This window comes from Scatophagus argus, unplaced genomic scaffold, assembly GCF_020382885.2.
Source record: "Scatophagus argus isolate fScaArg1 unplaced genomic scaffold, fScaArg1.pri scaffold_35_ctg1, whole genome shotgun sequence".
NCBI lineage: Eukaryota > Metazoa > Chordata > Actinopteri > Scatophagidae > Scatophagus > Scatophagus argus.
The window spans coordinates 37,659-45,982 of record NW_025421235.1 but is presented as its reverse complement, the minus strand read 5'-3'; the positions used below and the strand labels follow the sequence as shown (position 1 = coordinate 45,982).

General features: G+C 42.9%; 1 long non-coding RNA gene across 1 annotated transcript; it reads right to left on the bottom strand.

The window, feature by feature from the left end:
- Nucleotides 1–311: 311 nt before the first annotated feature.
- On the bottom strand, nt 312–911 carry LOC124055964. Its single transcript, XR_006842898.1, has 2 exons — nt 602–911; nt 312–486 (listed from the first exon to the last, which is right to left on the bottom strand). It is a non-coding gene; the product is annotated as an uncharacterized LOC124055964 (long non-coding RNA).
- Between the last annotated feature and the right edge of the window lie 7,413 nt (nt 912–8,324).

Sequence of the window (8,324 nt, the reverse complement as noted above, 5' to 3'; positions counted from 1 at the left end):
AATGGTAAAAAGTGGCACCCGGGTAACTGTCTAATTGGATTTGTGGATGGTAATGAGGGGGTATTCTATTGATATTGGAATCTCCTAAAACAAGAACGGGTTTTCGAGGTTTGAATTGCCAATCTGTCAATTTACGGTGAGGGCGAGCTATATGATAAGACGGTTTGAAACGGGTGGATGAAAGGGGCGTCTGAAATATGGTATGAGGAGGATCTGAAGCAAGAGTTGAAGTGGGGGTGGCCGATGGGGTGGTAGGGATCCCAGGTGGGGGGCCAGGAGATTCGAGCTGAGTGGCTTCATTAATGTTTTGGAAGGAGGGCTCAGACTGGTCTCTCTGAGTGGCCATGTTGGCCTTTGGAGTCCCACTCATCATGTTAGGAGTGCCCTCCTTTGGTGGTATGTTGGGGATATTTTTTTCTTTTTCAGAGGTGATCGGATCAAGAGAAGTCGAATGCTCTACTGTCCCAGCCACCCCACCAGTAGGATCTGTTGGGGAAAGCACAGATTGAATGCAGTCCTCAGTGATAACAGCAACATTCGATTTATTGTAAGTGGTGGTGAGGGAAACAGACTCAAGCTCAGGAGTAACCGGTGGATTTACCTGGGGTTGGACATGGACCTGAACCCCAACCTCCCGTACAGCAGCAGAGTTTTTTATTTTGGTGCCATCAGAGCCTATGGCTGTAGATGGAGGTGCGTTAGCTTCAATTGATTGCTGTGGACAAATCAAAGAAAATGATGGGTAATGGGCATGTGTACTAGAGGTGATGGGAAGTACGGGTGAGAGTTCTAAAACTGGTAAAGAAGGTTGTGTTTTCTGAATTTCTATGGTATATTTAAAGGTTCTGGACTTAGATGGTCTTTGGGGCAGAGGGGTGGACGCCACAGGGGGTGGGGGAGAGGCCAATATCCCATGTTGTGGATAGGCCGTACGTGATACAGCAGTAGCAGCATGATAAAGATTCTTATCAATGGTAGTCTGTACATACTGTGGATAAGAAGGGACTGATTTGTCCGAGGCTACGAGATTACCAGCTGTGGACCCAATTGAGGCAGTGGGTCCAGATGGGTGACATGCACTCTTGGGGCTACTTCCCTGTGTTAAACCAACAGGTGGCACCGTTGAGTGAATGTCAGACAATTTACATTCAACAGGCGGAGAGAGATTTGGGTTGAGAGCAGATTCAGGTGTAATCACAGGATCCCTTTCTCGTGGTGTGGGAGACTGGGTGGGAGTGGCCACAGGAAAAGGCCTTTGTAAGGCCTGGCTTGTGGAAGGTAGGCTAGCCTCAGTACATATAGAGACATTCTGATGATTATCAGAAGATGGAAGGTTATGACGGGCTATTTCCTCTACTAAGGAACTGCGGGGCCCCAAATAGAGTGATAACTTGTGAGGGGCTTCAGACTTGGGTAGGGGAGGAAAGTCATTTTCCTCCCTTGCTTCTGGGATGGAAGGAAGGGGAGGGGGGCGTGCAACTGTGTTAGGAGCAGGTTGGCGAGGCCTAGGGGGCGGAGGTAAGCTGGTGGTAGCAGTCACATCATGAAGGGAAAAACCTAGCGTGTCTTCCACAGCATGAATAGTTTCTATTGTGAGTTTATGATTGTAGCGTTTCCTAGCCCAACCAATGGCTATTTGAAGGGCTAGTGGGTCTTTAGAGGGTGAACCAAACGATGTGATTATACTAGAGTAGTGTTCTTGTAGAATGATCATATTATTTTGCATCCAGGAAGTTGTATTGTTAGCAACCTTTGTTCGTGTATCAGGTGAGGGAGCAGCCGGTTTGATGAATTCTGTAAGCCTATTTACTTGTCGTAACATACCAGGGGGGAATTGGTTTGTGGTAATGGAACGATCTATTATATGTTTATGGTGGATGGCCTGGATCAATTTGAAATATTGCTTGCTGAGACGTCGCGTTTCTAAAGGAGGGGGTTCAGACAAAACAACAGGTCGCTGATGAGTAAGTGGGGGCCGGGCACGAGGGGTTCGGACTTGTGTAGTCTGGTCATTATTGGGCCTGGATATAGCATGCGTAACAAGAGACATTAGTGGTATAGGTGTATATTTATGTGTGTGTGTTCTATGAGCTGGCTGACCATTCATTTAATTAGCTGATCTGTACAATCAAGTTCCTTACAAAAAAAGCGAGTTTTAGGTTAATCAAACGGAAGGGTGCTTACCTTGAAACAGTTTTAGATTCTGGGTCTCAGTCTTCCATCCGTGTTGTAGTGCGGCAGTCTTGTCGTAGGTTGGATCCACACGATGGTTGTGTCTTAAGACGCCTGTGGATGAAGAGGAGACTCGCTTCTCGGCTGGTGAAATTGAGGCAGGATAGTTGCTGGTAGAGAGGATCAGTCGGCAGCGACCTCTTCCGTCGATTAAAAACTCAACTTTATTTAAATGTTAAAATTTAGTAAAAAACCCCCATAAAAGTCAGTAAAATGGCTTCCAGGGGTGTACTTTTGGTTAAAAAAGGAACAAAGAAAGTGCAAGAAAAGCTAAAAATCTCCTGACGTTTCGCAAACAGTATTGCTTCATCAGAGGTAAGGAGAATGAATGGGCAGCCAGGGTGCCTATGTAGATGTTCGGGGGTGGGAGGGGTTGGGTCCACCCCCGGGGGGGCCAGTCCCAGCCAATCACCACACCAGAGTTTCAGGATTGGTTAGTAAATTCCAAAAACTGGAGGGAAAATTCAAAATTTTGGAGGGAAAGTGTGTGGCCCACTCTGATTGGGTCTCCCTGGGGGAGGGTCAAAGAAGTAGGAAGAGAAAATGTGTTAAAACCAACCATTGGTTCTAGTCATGTAAGGACAGCATTCCTGCTGATATAGTGGCGCACCGAGCAGTGTCAAAGACTCCAGTGCGGGAGAACAGGGTTCAAAACCCTGCCTCCCCACCATCCATTTTCTATAGCTATTCCTATACCATGTACATTTTCAGGAGGATTGTAACAAAGCCAATGAATAAATGTTTGATTCAGATAAAATAGAGATAAAGATAAAAGAAATAAAAAGAAGTCTGTCGATGGCACTGGCTAGGTTAGGGTTGGGTTAGGGATGGGGTTCATGAAGTCAGATGTGGACCTAAAAAGCACTGGCCTACCGACAAGACTTTAAAATCATAAATGATAAAATCAAAAAAGACCAGGGAAGAATAACCTGACAAATGACTGTTAAAATGGATCCTAGAGCCCAAGTTAGTAAAACCTCATGGAATCTGGGAGCGGAGTATTCATCTGCCAGAATAGGCATGGGGAAGGGGACACCACCCACAACACAGGGGACCCGGGTTCGAATCCCGCCAGGAGCAACCAATTTTATATAAAAAAAAAAAAAAAAAAAAAAAAAAAAAAAAAAAAAAAAAAAAAAAAAAAAAAAAAAAAAAAAAAAAAAAAAAAAAAAAAACATAAGTGCAAGTATTGAGCAAGGCTGGCCAGCAAATAAGGTGGCTGTGTGGAACAGCCGCAGGGCTGTCACCCAGAAGGTCCGGGTTCGAATCTCGCTGGGGGCCACCAACTTTTTTTTAAAGATGGGTTGCAAAGGAAAAAAAACAAAACAAAAAGCACACCACCAAATGATAAATACAAGTATTAGACATGGCTAGCCAACAAGGTGGGTGGCTGTGTGGAACAGTCACTGGACTGCCACCCAGGGGACCGGGGTTCGAATCCCACCGGGGGCCACCAACTTTTTAGAGAGATGGCCTGTACAGGAAAAAGCAGAAAACACCTCACTGAAATAACAAATACAAGTATTGAGCAGAATTGGTCAACAAAATGGGTGGCAATGTGGAACAGCCCCAGGGCTGCCACCCAGGGGACCGGGACTCGAATCCCGCTGGGGGCCCCTGGCTTTTGCCAGTGGATTGCACAGGAAAAAAAACAAAAATTAAACCACTAAGATGACAAATACAAGTATTAAGCAGGGTCAGTTAACAAAATAGGTGGCAGTGTGGAACAGCCGCAGGATTGCCACCCAGGGGACCTGGGTTCGAATCCCACTGGGGGCCTGCGACTTTTGTAAATGGGTAGCATGGGGAGAAAAAAAAAAAAGGGGGGGGGGGGGTGAAAAGAAAAAGACAAGGGGGTTTGGGGTAAGGAAAAGAGTTAGGGATGTAGGGTTGGGGTTAAGGGTCACAAATTAGGGTAAGTGTCAGAAATTAAGGTAGGGTTGGGGTTGGGGAACATAAACTAAGGAAAGATTTGGGAATTAAGGTTAGGGTTAGGGTTAAGGGGCATGGGTTGGGGTTAGGGGTCAGAGGTAAGGTCTGGGGTCGGGATTAGGGATCACAAATTGGGATGGGGTGGAAAACCAAGGGTTGGGGTTAGGGACAGGGGTTAGGGTTAAGGGGCATGGGTTGGGGTTGGGGGTCAGAAGTAAGGTCTGGGGTTGGGATTAGGGATCACAAATTGGGATGGGGTGGAAAACCAAGGGTTGGGGTTAGGGACAGGGATTGGGGTTAGGGGTCCTAGGGTTAAGGTTAGGAATCTGGGATTTAACTTAGGATGAGGGATAATGTTGCGGGAAAAAAAAAAAAAAAAAAAAAAAAAAAAAAAAAAAAAAAAAAAAAAAAAAAAAAAAAAAAAAAAAAAAAAAATAAATAAATAAATAAATAAATAAATAAATACATGAATAAATAAGTAAATAAATAAATTATATATATCTATGTATAATATGTATATATGAAAATGTATAAATAAATAAGTAAATAATTGATGCTGGTGGAACTTTATATAATATAAGGCATGCACAAGTAATCAATCATAATTCTTGAAGAAAGTATAAAAACACCAAAATTCATAACCAAGATAATCCAAAGCATGCAGAATAAAATCAATCAAAATTTGAGTTCATAAAATTCCACCAGAGGGAAGTACATAATAAAGACAATAATCAATACATAATAAATTAAAAATATATAAGTGTTAGAATAATTCGTATTTACCTCCCTATATGTTAAAAAAAAAAAAAAAAAAAAAAAAAAAAAAAAAAAAAAAAAAAAAAAAAAAAAAAGAATTTTTTGGTTTGCTCCTGGTTTTTAGTGTTGTCTAAAGATTAAAATGTGTTAAGGGATGTCATTCAGACCTTTGGGAGTAATGGTTCCCAGCCTCTCAATCCAAATTCTCTCCGCTCTCTTTCTTTGCCCAATCGTCCAATGGATGTTGGCTTCTAGGCCTGTGATGATGAGTGAGTCTGGAGAATGCTGCTGAAAATGTGTCACTAAATGGGTAGGGAGTGAATTGAGCCTAATATTCCGGAGGTGTTGTTTAAAGCGGGTCAAAAGTGTATGCTGAGTCTCACCAATGTAATGTTTGTGGCAGATAGTGCAAGTGATGATGTATACTATATTACTATGATGCAAGGACAAGGAACCATGGGGTGGAAATGACAATTTACTGTAGGGGTTGGTGATCAATTTTCTATGATGATAGTGGTTGTGTTCCGGGGTTTTGGAGTTATTGCTATGAGAAGTGAACTTAGACTTAACTAGTATACTTTGGAGGTTGGGGTTCCTTCGGTAAGCTGAGATGAGTTTGTGGTTCTGGAGGGGGGGGTGACGCAATTGAACACTGAGAAAAATTATTCTTTATTTGTTTATGTAGACCTGTTATACGATGTGAGAAGGTGGAAATGAAGGGAAGGACATGTCCTGTAGGTGTGTGTGGGAGATTACTGCCAACAGTGTTGTACTTACCGATACTGGTGCAAGTCAATAGACCTCTTTCACCCTGAGGAATGGGTGTCACAGTAGGGCGAAATGGGGAAGTGGGACACATATCGCCGACTGGGTGAGGAAAGGCAGAAGGGCAGGAATGGGGTGCTGACTCTAAATTGGATAAGGAACTGGGAGTAGACGGAATGGGGGTGCAAACCTTAGTACCGTTGGGGGGATATGGGGGACTGAGAGTGGGATGCAAGATCAAATTCGGGGAGGGGATTTCAGGGAGAGAGCGAGTGGGAGCGAGAGCAGCCAAAGTGCTATTCTTGATTTGTCTCAAGAACCTTTTTGAATAATGTCTTTTACGAAGTGAATTAAACAGAATACGGATAGAGTGGTGGAGATCGGACTGTAAAGAAGAAATACGGTAAAATCGAATAATTTGGGATTTGATAATCCCCCTGAATGTGTGTTTTGGATGATAACTAAGCTTATGAAGGAGGGCATGTGTATCGGTAGCTTTAAAGAAAACCTTGGTTAATGGGCGTTTGGAGATTGAATCTATGGCCTGAAAAAAAACCGTGGTATCCAGAAAGTTAATCTGATCTGGATGTATAGTTGATTTAATTTTTATGGAGGGGTGGTGATTATTAAGAATTTGAGTAAATTTATTGAATTCTGTTAAACTATGTGGCCAAATACCTATAATGTCATCTAAAAAACGAAGGAAAAGAGAGGGTTGAAGTGGGCACTTGGCCAATGCTTCTCGCTCCCACTCGCTCATATAAATATTGGCGTAGGACGGTGCAAACCTTTGGCCCATGGCTGTTCCATGCATCTGCAGATAATGGTTATTGTTAAACATGAAATCATTATTTTGTAAGCAGAGGGTAAGTAATTTTAAAAGTTCCTGATCTGGTCTATTGTTGTCTGGATATTTTTTGAAAATGGATTGTATAGTTTGTATACCTAAGTCTGTATTGATATTAGTATACAAACTATCTATATCTATGGTGAAAAGGTAAGAATGCATAGGAACAGTCATGGGCCGAATCCTGTCCAGAAAATGGTAGGTATCTTTAATATAGCTGGGGTGCTTGGTGGATAGGGGATTGAGAAAGTGGTCGATGTACTGAGAGACATTGTAAGTTACACTGTTACAATCGGAGACTATGGGGCGACCGGGAGGAACCTCGAAGGGAATAGTCCAAGTTGCGGGATCCTTATGAATTTTGGGGAGAAGATAGAAAAGTCTTGGTCGGGGAACATTGGGGCCCATTAGAAAATGTTTCTGTTTTGTAGTGATGTACTTCTTGATATGTAAGGAAGAAATAATATTATGAATTTGTGTCTGAGTGTTGTGTTGAAGTGTACTAGCAATAGGTTTATAGTAATTGGTGTTTGAAAGTTGGCGATTCGCTTCTAGTAAGTATTGTTGTCTGTCGAGAATTACCACTTTTTGAGCCTTTATCAGCCGGTTTTATGATAATATTAGGATTCCGGGAAAGTTGTTTGAGGGCCCTGCGTTCAGCCCCCGTCAGGTTGTCTGAAATATCCGACGGGGGTTGGTATGTACGCAGGGTACGATTGTCCGTTTTAATCAATGTCTGGATGTGTTGGTTAGCTTGTGAGAAGGTAGGTTCCCAGTTAGATGAATAAGTAAAAGGTGTGTACTGGTGATTAGGCCGGGTATGAAAATGATCAATGATTTTAAGGCGTCTGTGGTAATTGTGGATGTCCCTTCGAAGTTCCTCCCAGTCATATTTTGTAGGGCGGGGGATGAAAGAGAGTCCTCTTTCTAAGAGTTGGGCTTGCGCAGGGGAGAGTGTAAGTAAGGAGGATAAGTTTAGGATATTCGAGTCCATATCTAACTGTAATCGGGTGCGATCTGCTACTGTGGTAGGAGTGGGAGTTACTGGTGGGGGTGGAATATCAGAGGTTGAATCAGCTGGATTATAAGTAGCCCGATTAGGGTCTATTTCAATGTTAAATTTAATTGTTTGCACCAGTATCGGAAAATTTTTTGGGCTGTAGTGGCAGTCCAATGGATATTGTCCTGTTCAGTGAGGAATTTATCATGCGGAATTTCAGCTAAGAAGGGAAAGTGAGTCGCAATGGTGTTGTTGATGAGTGTGAGATTGGACCGTTGTATTTCAGTAAGTTGTGAAGAGAAGTTCATGATAGGAAAATAAATCTCCGCATTCGGGAAAGTAATGCGGGCCTGTTTGTACAGGGCTTTAAGCTGTTTAATGGAGGTTTGTTTGGGGTCCTGATCTCTATTGTTGATGCCTATTGAAAGTACAAGAATCTTGGTGAGCGGGCTAACTGTTGTTTTTTCACAGATTTTATGAAAATGGTAAAAAGTGGCACCCGGGTAACTGTCTAATTGGATTTGTGGATGGTAATGAGGGGGTATTCTATTGATATTGGAATCTCCTAAAACAAGAACGGGTTTTCGAGGTTTGAATTGCCAATCTGTCAATTTACGGTGAGGGCGAGCTATATGATAAGACGGTTTGAAACGGGTGGATGAAAGGGGCGTCTGAAATATGGTATGAGGAGGATCTGAAGCAAGAGTTGAAGTGGGGGTGGCCGATGGGGTGGTAGGGATCCCAGGTGGGGGGCCAGGAGATTCGAGCTGAGTGGCTTCATTAATGTTTTGG